The following is a 16,228-nucleotide window of genomic DNA, read 5'->3' as shown; positions in this document are numbered from 1 at the left end:
GACACATATTTTCCCAATACTTGTCTGCTGACTTCAGATATGTTCATTTTTTTCTTAATTATCTTAATTTTTACCTTTATCATCTACCTTATGGCTCTAGGATATCCAAATTTGGTTAAATTCTGCTCGATTTTCTTGCAAGACTTTTTTCACATGGAATTTGTTTTGTATATATTAAAATAGAAGTTAAATTTTATTTTTAACCAATGATATCATCACCATTCATTAAAAGTACATCCTTTCCTGCTTATTTAGCTGAACTCTCACCTTTACATACACAGCCTTCTTGTATACACAGAACTATGCTCTGAGTTATCTGTCCAGTTCCATCATCTGTCCGTCTATTGCCAACAGCACAGAGGCCTGATGGTGCATCTAGAGGACAAGTACTCCTTGTGGGTCGTTCGTTTCTTCCCCCAATCTTTTTTCTTTTTTTCCCCCCTTATCTATTTTCAGATTTACTCTACCATATAAGCCTTAAAATATTTTCATCCAACCATCTTGAGCAGGCCTTACTATTTAAAGAAGAATTTAGCCTCATCTTGGTTATGTAACATGCACAAAATAGGATACAAATGGTTTATAAATGGCAAAGGGAGCATTTGGTCTCAGCCTGATCTGACTGCAAACACTTAGCATCACCTCGTCCTGCTTCCTCCTATGTGCTCGTGCTCATGCTCATCACTCGTCCAAAGATTGGCAGCGAGGGTTTTCGATTCCTAGAGATGAGGAGGTGAGGCTAATTTGGCCAAGACCATAAGTGTCATTTGGTAGGAACATTCCTTTATCTTTATACAATATAAGCCTCCATGAATTGACATAGGCTTTTAGAGGCTCCTCAGCCCCAAAGCAGTACATGCCTTTTCATGGACATACTGATATTCCCCCAGCAGGAAAGGCCAGGAAAATCAGCTTCAGTGGCCTTGGATATAAAAGTAGGCACATTGGGGGTGCTTGGGTGGCTCAGCTAGTTAGGCGTCTGATTCTTGACTTCAGCTCAGGTCATGATCTCAGGGCCAAGGGATCAAGCCCCACATGGGGCTCCATACTCAATGGGGAGTCTGCTTGAGATTCTCTCTCTCCCTCTGCCCCTACCCCATGAGCACTTTCTCTCTCTCTCTCTCTCTCTCTCTCTCTCTCTCTCAATAAATAAATAAATAAATCTTTTTTTGTTTTTTTTTTATTTTTTAAATAAATTTATTTTTTATTGGTGTTCAATTTGCCAACATACAGAATAACACCCAGTGCTCAATCCATCAAGTGCCCCCCTCAGTGCCTGTCACCCAGTCACCCCCACTCCCCGTCCACCTCCCTTTCCACCACCCGTAGTTCGTTTCCCAGAGTTAGGAATCTCTCATGTTCTGTCTCCCTCCCTGATATTTCCCACTCATTTTTTGTCCTTTCCTCTTTATTCCCTTTCACTATTTTTTATATTCCCCAAATGAATGAGACCATATAATGTTTGTCCTTCTCCGATTGACTTACTTCACTCAGCATAATACCCTCCAGTTCCATCCACGTCGAAGCAAATGGTGGGTATTTGTCATTTCTAATGTTTTTTTTTTTTTTTAATAAATAAAACTTTAAAAAAAAGTAGGCAAAGTGAATGTGATTATCCCACGAGGAAAAAAAAAAGGAGGGGCATCTGTATTCAACATACAACACTACGCCAGGGGGCCCTTTATTCCTGCTGCCACTAGCCTGGACACTGCACCTGGTTTTGACCAATGGCAAACCTAGAGACCAGCACACACGCCTGACAATGAAGCAGGAACCAAAAGCCTTTTACATCAAAGCCTGGGATTCAAGTGTCAAAACCTACACAATGCTGCCTCTGTGTGGGAGTCGCAAATCTAGGACTACTGGCTTCTGTAAAATCTAATCAGCAGGGTCCATGAACTGTATTTGTTCGTATCCTCATAAACAGGAGATTACAGGTCCTGGTTTGCCTAGAACAGTGCAAGTTTATGACTGTTGCCCAGTATAATTCATAATAAAGTCCTCTTTCCCTCTCAAAACTGTGTTGTTGCAATAAATTACGCGGTCCCGCTCTTTAGAAAGAGACAATGCGAGCATGGCAGGTTGTTACAGTCGTACAGAGTTGACGTAGCTTCTCACCTGGTGAGGCTTATGGGATTACTAGTGGAGTGCCAGAGGGGAAGGCCTCAAGGACAAAGCAACCGTCCCTATTTTATGTCATTGTCATCTACTAGAACCGTTCTCTCTGGAAAACATAGACTGTCGTAATGTTTAGTGGTCCCTCCAGCCAAGACGGCCTACCTGCTACAGTGGAAGGGAGCGGGTGTACAATTCCTACCCTCTGAGAACAAAAACCCAGAGTGGTAAACACGATGATCTGAGATGCTGTATCTCACAGTCACTGTGGTCTCCACACTCCTTCCAGCCAGCCCTCAGTGAGAGGACCCCAACAGATCTCAAACGAAGGCTGAAAAAGACTGAAGTCTGTTTTGATTCCAACTCTGTTGTCCTTTCTACCACATTATCGCATCCAGAAAACTGACAAACTAATTTGAGTCAGTAAAGCAAATGCACTAAAACTTGGGGTCATGTAACTATCACAACTTTTTTTTTTTTTTGAGGTGAAATTCAAGTAACATAGAATTAACCGTTTTAAAGTGAGCGATTCAGGGCAACCCAGGTGGCTCAGCGGCTCAGCAGGCCGCCTTCGGCCCAGGGTGTGATCCTGGAGTCCCGGGATCGAGTCCCATGTCAGGCTCCCTGCATGGAGCCTGCTTCTCCCTCTGCCTGTGTCTCTGCCTCTCTCCCTCTCTGTGTCACTCACGAATAAATAAATAAAATCTAAAAAAAAAGTGCACAATTCAGTAGCAGTTGATACATTCCCAGTGCTATGCAAACTATAACTTCTATGTAGCTCCAAAATATTTTTACCACCCATAAAAAAGACATGTGCCTGTTAAGCAGTCACCCCCTACTCCCCCCACCACCACTCCTGCAACTATTAATCTGTTTTCTGCTTCTATGGATTTACCTATTTTTGATATTTCATATACATGGAAACATATGTGATCTTTTATGTCTTTCTTAACGTCTTCCTTACAGGACTTCTTTACTTTGTATTTTAGATAATATTCCACTTATGTATAGAACGCATTTCATGTATCCATTCATCCACTGGTGGACATTTGAGTTGTTCCCACGTTGTGGCTATTGTGAATAGTGCTGCTATGAACATCCATGTACGAGTATTTTCTGAATGTGTGTTTGTAGTTTGAGGGGGCCTGTATCTAGGAGTGGAATCGCTGGATCAGAGATGCTGCCAAACTGTTTCACGATGGATGCACCACTTTACATTCCCATCGGCAATGTACAAGGGTTACAATTTCTCCCTATTCTTACCAACAGTTATTTTCAATTTTTATTACAGCCTAGTGCATGTGAAACGGTATCTCAATTTAGGTTTTCTCTCTATGAGATCACGTCATTGAAGAACAGAGATTAGTTCTATTTCTTCCTTTCTAATTCAGTTGCTATTTATTTAAATTATTTATTTATCATCACCTAATTTCTCTGCCTAAACCTTCCAGCACAATGTTGAACAGAAGTGATAAAGTGGGCATTCTTTTCCTGCTCCTGATCTTGAAAAAAGCTTTCCATCTTCCGCAATTGAGCACGATGGTACCTTTGGGTTTGTCATAAACGCTGTTTATCAGGTTGAAGAAGGTCCCCAGTTGTTTTTTTTTTTTTATGATCTCATCATAAAAATAGGTTGGATTTTATCAAGTGCTTTTTTTTTCTCACAAATGAGATTTTGAGTAGAAAATAAGGGTAGATTAAAAGAGTCATGAAAGATTAGAGACAGTAAAGGTAACTGATGACTGGATTGACCAGGAAAGCTAAAATTGAAATATGGAGGCATTTATATTTAGAGACATAGAAGAAACATGGGAATGCATATTAGATGTAAAAGAAGCAACCCTCAAAGGAAATGCAAGCATGATTTAAGAATGAGTAGGTGACTTTTGTCTAGTTTTTACTATCTCCCTACATTACATATAAAGACAATGCTTTATAGGTGTTCCAGCAAGAGTCCTGAGGTCTTAGCTGACCGCCAGCAACAACTAGTTGCTATGTGAGTGACGTTTTCACAGTGATTCTAATCTGAGCCCTCATCTGAATCATAACTGTATAAAACTGATTAAGAACCATCTGGGTGAGCTCAGTCTATCCCAAGAATCATGGAACTTCAGAAATAACCCTTGTTTTAAGCCACTGAGTTTTGGGGTGCTCTGTTATACAGTAGTAGATTCATGAAAACACAAACACATGACTAGAAGAAAGGCTGCCTAATGGAACCAGGCCAGACCAGGATACAGTTGTTCGTCAATTCAAGTAATTCACTCTAATTCACTCACTAGCCATTTTACCCAATGGGCACAGACATCAGAGATAAATGAGAGTATAAGATAGTTCCTGCTCCAGAGGAAGCCACAATTTAAGGAGGAGGACAGATACCATATATACCAAGCAGCACTAAAATGGCGCGTGCCCTATAAAAAAAATGATGTGGACTCAAAGTTATGGGAGCAAGAAGGAGGAAGTGATAAATTCTGGATAGAGACAAGGAATGAAAGATATTTTTCAAAATACAAGGTTTGTGTTCATTTTGAAAAGTGGAAAATAAGGAGAGAAATTTTCCAATACAAAAAGGAATAACACAGTATAAAAATTCACAAGTGTTAAATTATGTCTTATTCAGAGGTTATACGAAGTCAGATGTGGTTTGAGCATTAGGGACAAGAGGGGTGGTGGGAAATAGTGGGGGATGGAGTGAAAGATATATATATATATTTTTTTTTTAAGATTTTATTTATTTGTTCATGAGAGACACACACACACACACACAGAGAGAGAGAGAGAGAGAGAGAGAGAAGAGAGAGGCAGAGACAGAGGCAGAGGGAGAAGCAGGTTCCATGCAGGGAGCCCGACATGGGACTCGATCCCAGGGCTCCAGAATCATGCCCTGAGCCAAAGGCAGACGCTAAACCTCTGAGCCACCTAGGTGTCCCGAACGATATTTTTAAAGGAGGGCAGGCTAATTTGTGGGCTGAAAGAAAACCATCACCCAGATGAATAATAGCGTGATACTATGACCAAAGATCAAGATGGCTTCAGATTTTTGCAGAAAAACGGGAATTATACTCAGTCAGCATCACTCCAGGTTATACTGCCTTCCTTGTCAGGTAATAAGGGAGACAGAGGCAACCACCGTGAAACTCTTTGGAAAGGGATCAGTCATTCAGGGTGATGTAATATGCACCTGATGTTTACTAGATGGAGACAGTCCTGTGTTACGTGCCAAATAGTATCTTTTCTAACTCCCCTTTCCTGTCTCTACTCTTCCCCTTATCCATAACCTCCAATTGAGGAAAACTATTGTTTATATGGCCTTCTATACCGGAACAAATTTCATTTCAAAGCTGAATGGAATGATCATCACGAATGAAAGTGAAATTGCTAACAAGTGAAGACCGTGACCCAATCAGCACACTGGGAGTTGGAGACACAGTTCCAAGAATTCCCAAATTATCGTATGTCTCTGTGACTGCACTTTTGATCGCCCTTCCTGACAGCTTTCTTTCGCCGGAAGTCAAACGTAACCATGATCCTTTTGGATTGCACTGTTCGGCTCTTTCAACATCAGCTAAAATCTCACACTGAAGCCCAAGGACTACTAGCAAAGAACAGAAACACAGCTTCCAAATAAACAACTGATTTGTTGGGAGAGTAACCAAAAAGGGGATTAAATTACCCTGGATCTACATAAAATACTATATTTGCATGCAATTTACTGTTAATAATATAATCATCAGTAGTAGTAAGAGCTAACTCTCATTAAGCGCTATGTGCCAAATGATGATCTTAGCATCTTATATTGGAATTTTCACAGTAGCACTATGAGATGTTCACTTCCACTTGGGATGCTCTTTATTGGAATCCATCTACCATGTTGTGAGAAAGCCCAGGTCACGTGAATATTCTGGCCAACAACCCAAATTAAACCCACAGCAAGCACCCAGCCTCCACCATGAGGCATGTGCACAAATGGGTCTTCAGATAATACTAGCCTCTCGGGCTTTAAGTCTTCCGGCTGAGGTCCTAGACACAATGGAGTGAAAACAAGCAAACCTGGTGTTCTCTGTCCTAATTCATAACACAGAAATAGATAATTAACAGAATAATAGAATGGGCAACTAATATCCCCCACGCTGCAGATGAACAAACCCTGTTGTTCACTATTTATTGAAATGTCTGTTCCCTCCACTAAGCTCCCTTAAGACAAATACTGTGCCTTATTTGTCATTGCATTTCCTGCTCTAAGCACTGGTCCTGGCGTTAATATATGGCAGCAAATGTTTGTTCAATGAAGAGATTATGAAAACCATGGATGGAGAGCAGAGACAGCCATTCTTCTGAGTACATTTCTCCTTCTTTATCCATTTCCCCCGAGGAACAGTCGGTGTTCACACAGGCAAGCAGACGTAAATTGTTCATTTATTACAAAGAACGAGGCCTGTGAAAATTACATAAAGAAGGTGAATTACAATCTGGAACTGATTTAAAGAGTTATTTTTGCAGGAAGATTGTTGAGCCTGAGTACCTTTTTACCTACTCCTGAGACAAAAAATAACTTTCTTATTTCCTGAGTGTTATGTTTATCAATGGCAGGCTCCTAAACCAATAGATGGCAACTATTGTAATCATGAGAGAGCCCAGAGCCTAGAATCCTTCTTATCCCCAGACTTTCATCTACTGCTGCATTAGTCCCTCTCAGATACCATGACTGGCTCTCTGGTCCTATGTATACGGCTCAGAGAAACTCATGCAAGCCTACAGGGAAACCCTCAGTGGCCTTTACTGTCTACAGACTCCCTTTCCAGGGCTCATGTGTGCTTTGAGCCTACTGGCGTGGCCCTGGGATGCTCTGCAACAGTAGGCTGCCCTTGCACTACTGAGCCATTTGCCAAAAGTGGCTTGGAGATTACATCTCCCGTGGATGGCTCTTAGCTCTTGACTGATGGGTGCAGTCTTAGGAAGGCTCAGCTCCCTCTGTCAGAATTGGGACAAATTATTAAACGTCATTTACATTCCACACTTGCCCTTCAGGATCCATCTGAATCCAAGACTTGAGATCTTCCTTCCTGCCCAGTTTCCCACACCATCTTAAAGTCTTTCCCTGGGTGTGCATCTTTAATAAATTAACTGTCCACAAGTCCTCATCTCAGGATCTGCTTCTTAAAAGCTAACCCTAAGGCAAAGGGTACCAACAGCTTGTTGAGAAAGAGAAGTGAGCACCCTATTAACAGACAGTCATAAGATGGGCCACTGCTTTCACCTCCCAATCTATTATTTAGCTCCCTAGCTATAATCAGATTTCCCCAGGTACTGAAACAATGCAGACAAGAGAGCCATCAGGCACAAAAAAATGTGAGAAGTAATAATGACTTTATAATGTTCACAGTCATCTTAGGTGAGGCTATATGAGAGCTCAAGCATCCAGATGTGTCAAGTTATATATATTTATATATATATACACACACAGATGTTATATATGTCCAAATTATATATTTATCTATAATATACATTTTTACATTGTATATCAGGGTTAATTATCAATTCTTTTTCTTGAGAGAGAGAAAGAGTGTATGTGCCCTCATGTAGGGTGGAGGGGCAAAGGGAGAGAGAGAGAATCTTAAGCAGGGCCTACACCCAGCATGGAGCCCAATGTGGGGCTCAACCCCATGACCTGAGCAGAAATCAAGAGGAGGATGCTTAACCAACTGAACCACCCAGGCGCCCCATCAGCGTTAAGTAGCAGTTCTGTCACAAGCCATACATTTTGTTAATAGTCTTGATCCTGTGCTCAAGGGACTAAGTAGGGACCAGTGGTAAGAACAGAAGAAGATCAATCATGATCATGGGGCTGACCCCACCCAGCAGGTGCAAATGTGTGATAAAGTTGAAGTCACATATTATAATTTGCAGCATATACATGGCATGAAACCGCATTCCATCTGGGGAACTGTTTAAAAGAGTTTGGCTTGGGCGGAATCAGGATGTTGTATAGGGCACCACCCTGGGGCTCTAGGCATCAATTCTTGGTATTGAATAAGAAACAAAATTTTCAAAGCATAATTGTCAGTGTAAGGGTGACTACAACCAGGAGAGTCTGAGAGTCCCTGGAAGAGAAGCTAGCATGGCTCAAGTACACGGGTCCAGATTCACGACTGGCTTCCAGGTTGTGAAATATAAGTAAGGCGGCAGGAGCCCCATGGCTGGCTGGCTCGTTTGGCACCCAGTAAAGTCAGAAAATAGACCGTTGTGACAATATTCTGTGTTAGGGGTCGGTACAGGGAACATCTCTCTGCTTTCACCCAGGTGGGAGGTGTCAGGGGTAGAGCATTCTGATAGTATTTATAGATCCTACTGCCCATGAAGCAGGGATGGCAGGTCGCATCATCTAATGCGTGCGAGGATCATCATCATTAACACGTGCTTCTGCTTCCCCCTCTCCCTTCCTCCTCCTCTTCGTTAATTCTGCTCCTTCTTCTCCTTCTCCCCTTCCTTTCTCCTTTCCTTCTTCTCCTCTCCTCTTTCTCCTCCCCCCACCTCCTTCTTCATCTTCATTCTGATTAGCAGCAGCAACAACATCATATGCTAAGATCTTACCACGTGCCTGAGACCGTTCTAAACAATTTGAATGTAATAACTCACCTAATTGCCATACGAAATGAGCCACTATGGCCATACGGAAAAGGTATTATGAAGACTCTACTTTACACGAAGAGGAGACTGAAGTACAGAGGACTTACGTAATTTGCCCACATTTCTGGTAAAGGATTAGCAAAGCCTGGAGTTGAGCCCAGGTGCCAGAGCCCATATTCTTGGAAAAAGACATTCTGGGACCCAGGGATTGCTATATAAGCAACTAAGGTAGTTCTGTGGCTACCTGTGTCTCATATTCAAAGGAATTATTTTTGGATGTGAAGAAAGGGATTCATCTCTCTTTTTCAAATTCAATTTATTTTTTTAATAATTGTTTTAAAGATTCTATTTATTTTCTCATGAGAGACAGACAGAGAGAGAGAGAGAGAGAGAGAGAGAGAGAGAGGCAGAGACACAAGCAGAGGGAGAAGCAGGCTTCATGCAGGGAGCCCGACGTGGGATTCCATCCCGGGACTCCAGGATCACGCCCTGGGCTGAAGGTGGCACTAAACTGTTGAACCACCCGGGCTGCCCATCAAATTCCATTTTAAACTATCACTTCCAAAATCCTGTGGGGCTCATGTAATCCTCAGGTACTTTCTCATCTTCTGAAATCCTTTACTGCTTATTTGAGACTCAACATTTATACTGAACAACCAGTTCTCACTTCATCTATCTGCCTTCTCACCCCAACTGCACTAAATTATCTCTGTAGAAAGACCTTGCATCTTACAGATGTTGCATATTATGGAGTGTGGCATACAGTAAGCACTTAACAAAATCCTGTTGATAGATTGTAGATTGATAAAATCGAGATTTTCCAAAAACGTAATATGTTGCCAAGAGGACGCCATCAAATCCTCTTTCAAAGAGATGTTTTTAAATAGGACCTCAGCCAGTTTTAGGTGAGTTGATATGATCCTACTTAACGTGCAAGGAATGATCTAATAAAATCCTTTCTAAGCCTATGACTTGATACATCTGAGATCTGTCTCCCCAAATGCTCATGTCCCTTCTTTTCAATGTATTTGTGGTACAAGAAAACTAGAAATCTTGACCCTTCACATAATACGATATTTTGGGAAAAAATCATAAGCTTTGTGGACAGTGTGGAATTATTAATTTAAGTTCTATAATGTACAGCTCAGTAATCCTGATCAATTTAACCTTTTTGAGCCTCAGTTTCCTCATTTGCAAATTGGGTCTGATGACAGTAACCTTACAGGTTTATTCTAAGAAAATAGAGAAATGCGCAGATTAATGTAGTGTCTGAAAAACCATAAACACTTCACAAATACCAGTCCCCTTTCTTCTAACTTAACTCTTAATAAAATCAAATCATTCCACAAGTTGTATTTCAGAGGAAATGGCCACTTAACATGTATAAGCTCATGAATATGCAACAATATATGCATGAAACCGTTACACCACGAAGTTAGTAAGGTAATTCCGAGAAAAGTAAACCCCAGATGTCAACCCTAGGGTTGGCAATGATCTGATGGCACAAAAAAATAATCCATAGTGTGTAAGGGTAATAAAAAATTAGTAAGAAAAATTTTACTAGTGTTCAGACCAGAAATTGTTTGTTTTTAGAAAGTAAGTGGCCTCAACATGATGGCCATTTACTGCAGCAGCTCAGAGAAACAAAGAATCCCTAAGCAGTAGCAAAAGTCATAGAAAGCAAATATTAACAACTGGAGGAATTTTTAACAGTTACATGAATCAGTGTACTAACAAATAAGGACAGAATCAGTAAACTAACAACAAGGTGGGCAATGGGTTCTGTGCTGGAATGTCTTAACTTTGAAAAGTTATAGGTGGACACAAAAACTAATGTATAATTGGCATTTTAACTTTGAAATAAGCAAGCGGCTATTTAGGACAGGGAAAGGAGTGCCCAAAGCGGGACCAAAACATGTTTGAGAACCAGGATAGAGTTCAGAAAAGAAAGAGAAATTAGGACGAGGTCAAACTCATAATCACAAGCCTTTCCAGAATAAGACACTCACCACATCACCCTAAAAAAAAGATTTTGGCCATAAGAGGAAAAACACAGACTGCTTCTATATTAGTATGAGTTTGTGGAGGAAAGAACAGTAAGGTCGTAACTAAACTATTTAATGGATTGAATTTTTATTCTACATATCTAGATTCTTCTCAACGAATTTATATATCTTTCAAGAGAGTCAAAATTTAAAAAAAAATCCTTTTAGTTTGTTAAGGTAGAAAATCCAGCAAAATTTAGAGTCAAAGTCTTGGTTTCCAGAACGGCCAGATTCCAAAGTTTAAGAAACAGCATTTGTTAATCTATCCCCGAACTATATCTTGTATGGATGATAAAAGATCACACCAGCATAAAATATAAACTAAATACATACAATCACTTGTGTGACTGTGCACACACACATAGACACAATTTAGTTTTGACATAGTATCATGGGAGAAAAATTCACTTTGACATTACAGAAATCACAAAATAAGTCAATTCAGGATCCACTGACTTCTCAGTTCAAACACGTTTATATTAGAATAATCAAGTTTCAGGGAACTAATGTCGTTAATCACTCAATATAAATCCGAGTCATCATCACATCTAAAGATCATAAACTCTAGAAGTATGTGTACATATTTAACGTATGTGAGAGTTTTATTGGGGACTATGTAAATGAAATTCATTTAAAATTTTGCATTCATGATGCTTCCTGAGTTGGTATTTAATAGCAATTATAAATTTAACTTTGTATACACAGGCTCGTTATGCAATCCAAGTTTAAATTAATTTTCATTAATAAAAACAGCATAGTGCATTGAGAACAAATGCAACTGCATTCAATTGCACTTTATTTAGCCACTAAAATTATCTGAAATAAGCAGTAATTTAATATCTGCAATATTAATTCTAAATTCAAATGATACACTAATTAAAGACTTTTCAGACAGCTAATTACTTTAGTTTAAAATACAGATACAGAATTACTCTCATTTTTTAAAATACTTGTTTAACTTTGAGCATTACACATTTTACACTTGGATATTTCTCCATTTGCGTAATGAACCTCTCTGATTTTATGGGTCAAACACATATGAATTAACATATGATTACTTTAGCCATGAGTGCATGACGTCATTCATGGAAAATGTTGACGCAAACAGGACATCTAGACCCATATCATGTCTATGCCTGCAAAAATTCTAGCTTCTCTGAAGTAGGCAACAATGTCATCATTAAGTCCCTAGACCCATCAGAGCCTGCCGCATAGCAGGTGCTCTATATATGCAACAAATATGACCACTGATATTAGGCTTTAGGGAATGGGATGCTTAGTGCTTAATATACATTTTTCTACCTGTAAAAATTAAATTAATCACTCTACAATAAAATATATGTCTTGGTAATGGGATGGGGGGTCTGGAATAAAACATTCTATTAAGTACAGTGAGAGACTGAATATATAAATGGACAATAGCCAGACCATATATAAAAATAGAACTCTAGCTCACAATTAGCAGCAACCATCCTAGCAAGTCAGCCTACTAGCTATCTACAAGTTGGACTTATAAGACCATTATCTCTACGAAAAATCCAGGGAGCCAAACAATAACCTCTGTAACAATCAACCCCAAAGAGCCAATACTTGATTATCTCTTATTAATCCCATAGCATGCCCTACTTCTAGTTGGCCCACCTACAATTTTTCCATTTTCCTGAAAGCCTCCTTTCACAGCATACTGAAGCCTTCCCCATTTTTAACTAGTAAGCCTTCCCACTCAACTGTCTGCCTCTGGGTCTCTACCAAACACAAGTGATAATGGCTATCTCTTTTGCAATAGCAAGTTCTGAATAAACAGGCTGTTCTCTTTTGGGTGGTTTTTATTCCATAATGGAAATTTGGGCGATGGGTTTATTGATGATTTTTAAATATTTTTTCTGTATATTACATATATTCTAGTGAGTTAACAGGCTTCCATAATCAGGAAATGTAAATATACTTTTATACTGTCATGTTCACATACTCTGGATATGTATGTGTGTGTGTGTGTATGGTTAGGGTGGCAGTTCAAGAAACATTTGGGTGAAAGGCCTGGATAGACTGTGTATTGTGGATCCTCAACAGGAATATAACCTTACCCAGCAGAAGCCACCTAGAAATGCTGCATGCGTCATTTTGTAGTTTTCTTTCTCACTCAAGAACCAAAAAACAGAACTCCAATCATCTTCCGACTTTTTTGACATTCAAGATTTGAAATGTCCTTTGTTTAGAACTGCTCATTTCTGGCAACCAGTTGCTAACAATCAGAAGATATCACTAACATTACTATTTTCAGTGCATCTAAAGAATATATATACCTTAAACATGACAATCTTTTATTGCCACAAGAACTAAGTTATCCATCCTTCTCGCAGAATAAATAATCTAGAAATAAAGTGTTATGGGAAGAAAAATAGCTTCCTATTAATTAGTAATTATTATATGACAAGTATTAAATGTTTTTCATGTATCTTATCATTTAATTTCATAGAGTTTAGTAGGGCACGTACTATTATTCTCCTCATTTTCAAATTAAGAACTTGAGACCTAAATGGATAAGTAGACTATCTAAGAAATGTTTACTACTGGGTTAACTCAGACATTTTTACTCCAATGCCTATGGACTTAACTTATAGCTATAATCTCTCCCTACCCCGACCCTCAACAAAGGAGACACATATGCACATACACATCTGACTATAACATGAGTCAAGCACTGATAAGAGGAGTCAATTAACCATATTCTATGTTTTAGATCTGATAGTCTGATATGCATATGGCTTCTCACATATCTCTGGATTTAGGAAGAAACTCATTTACACATAGATAAAAAAAAAGCTTGGATTATCAGATTTAAGAAGCGAAAGATAAATTCTATTTTGAACATGTAAAAACACATTGCTTATTGTAAATTTAAGAAGGAAGTTGTAACTTTGTTTTTGAGAGAGAGAGAAAGAGAGAAGTGGGGAGGGGTGAGGAAGAGGGAGACAGGGAATCTTAAGCAGGCTCCATACCTAGGCACCCGACGAAGTAACTTCCTTATTTCCTAAAGCAGGTATTATAAATTGCACTATATAGAGAACACTCAATATGTTGTACAGTCTGCACAAGTACAGTCTATAGATTCAGGCTACTAAGTTCCATCCTTATAGACTATGTGTCTCTGACAAGTAGCCTAACGTACTTACGACACAATTTCTACATCTGCCAAATGGGAATAACCCGCGCGACCATTCCTTTGGCTGTTACCAAAAGAGATAATACACTTAAGCGCTGTATTAATGCATGGAAACATCCTGAATCACTCACATCAAAATCCCCTAGTTCAAAACAACATGAAGCTAGAAAAATTTCCATACAGCACACATGCAATTGCTCAATTTCATTCATTCCTGACAGAATCCTTAGAAACAAACTAAGCAGGTTTCCAAAGAAAGAATGACCACTGTGGGAGAGAAGGTGAGAGGGGAGAAGTGCAGAGGAGAGGGGATAAGGGTTGATGGGGGAGAGAATAGAAAGAGAGAAGACCAACATGCCTGCCATTAGTTATTTTGTTTTCTGTTCATAAAGGAGCATTTCCCAATCCCTTAGCTCTTCTGATAACCTTCAAAAGCTCTCCAATAGTCTGCTTTTCAATGGTTTCCAACTTGTTTCTTACTTCCTCAGAGAGGATGTAATTAGAGCTGCATTTTAATTAAATTAACAATGAGACTAATGCATTTAAAGTTTCTGACTTTGTTGCCAAGGTACAATAGTAATTGAAAACAAAACGGTTAGAAGCAGGCAAAACAGGTTGAAGGTTGAGCTGATGGCAAGCTGTCCTCAGTAAATAATCAGAAAAGCCACAACTACATCCTTCCCGACTCTGTTCTCCACCTCTTGGTTCCTCATGCTCTGTAGTCTGAAGGACATATTTATTTTTTTTTGAAGGACATATTTAGCTTAGGATACTATAGGATACTATACCTCCTAAGTATATGTCAATGTATGAGCCAGAACTACAGCAGAATAGAAGAGACAAAAGACAGAATGTGTGTGCATGTGAGCACACGCGCGTGCGTGTGTGTGTTTGTGTGTGTGTGTGTGTGTGTGTGTGTTGGGAGAGAGAGAGAGAGAGAAAGAGAGAGGGAGAAAGGCTGAGAAAAGTACAAGAAGATAGAGTGAAAGCCAGAAAAATACAGGTATGGGGGCATTACGGCATAATGACAAGGCCACCATTTTAAACTGAAAAACAATCTAGGTTCTAATCATCTATCAATTACTTCTCATCTCTTTGATTGGAGGAAGTTACTTAATTCTTCCAATCCTCAGTTTTCTCAACCTGTATACTGAGAATAATTATGCCAATAATAATGCCAACATTACAGGTTTTATTTGGAAATAAAAAGTATCTGTCTTAATCTCTCAAAAGAAACTAGATGTTCTATATATGGTAACTCATATTATTTAACTATACTTCATGTAATTACTTAACTTCACACCTCTGCTTTTAATATTCCACAGGCCATGGTACCTCCAAAAGGACCTATGGTGTATTAGTCTGCTGAGGCTGCCATGGCAAAAAATACCACAGACTGAGTGGCTTCAACAACAGAAATTTACTTTCTCACAATTCTGAAGGCTAGAAGCCCAAGATCAGGACACCAGGCTCTTCTGAGGCCTCCCTCCGTGGCTTGCAGACAGCCACCTTCTTGCTGGATCCTCACGTGGCCTTTTCTCTGCGTGCACACATCCCTACTGTCTCTTCTTTTTCTTACAAGGACACCAGTCATATTGGATTAAGGCTCCAACCTCATTTAAACTTAAGTACCTCTTTAAATTCCCCATCTCCAAATACAATTATGTGGCAAGGCTAGGGTTCAACATATAGATTTTGGGTGAACACTATTCAGTCCGTAGCACACGCATTCAAAATGAGAAAATCAATGGAGGTGGCTGAGCTTTGACTTTTAGAGACTTTCTACATGTTCCTGAAGAACATCCCATCTTGAGACAGACAAGCTTATTTCCAGTTCTACTTTACTATTCAAACCCTATTTCTAAGATTTCTTTTGTTAGCATGCTCTCAGTCTGTGTACTCTTACAAAAATTTTAGATGATTGATTGGAACCATTGGATTAAAACTATTCCCCAAGCCAAAGGCAGTGAAATACCATTTGGATGCTATTATTGATACTGTCTTCTTTAACAAATGTACAGGTTATTTTTACTTTTTCAGGGAATTTTTGATGAACATGAAATATTCATGGAGGACAGATAATATTTAAATGACATCGTTAAATAATTAAAAATGTGAAGATCTCCACTGGGAATTACAACATTAAGACTGCAAATACATTCTCATTATCTGCTCTCAATTTCTGAGATATTGTGGAATAAAAGGAACTTCTGAGTAATTTCTCGATGCTATTATTAAGAGAGTGAAAATCTACATTTGGAGAGACAAACTTCAC

Source organism: Nyctereutes procyonoides, unplaced genomic scaffold (assembly GCF_905146905.1).
Source record: "Nyctereutes procyonoides isolate TBG_1078 unplaced genomic scaffold, NYPRO_anot_genome, whole genome shotgun sequence".
NCBI classification, from domain to species: domain Eukaryota; kingdom Metazoa; phylum Chordata; class Mammalia; order Carnivora; family Canidae; genus Nyctereutes; species Nyctereutes procyonoides.
This window is presented reverse-complemented; position numbering follows the sequence as displayed.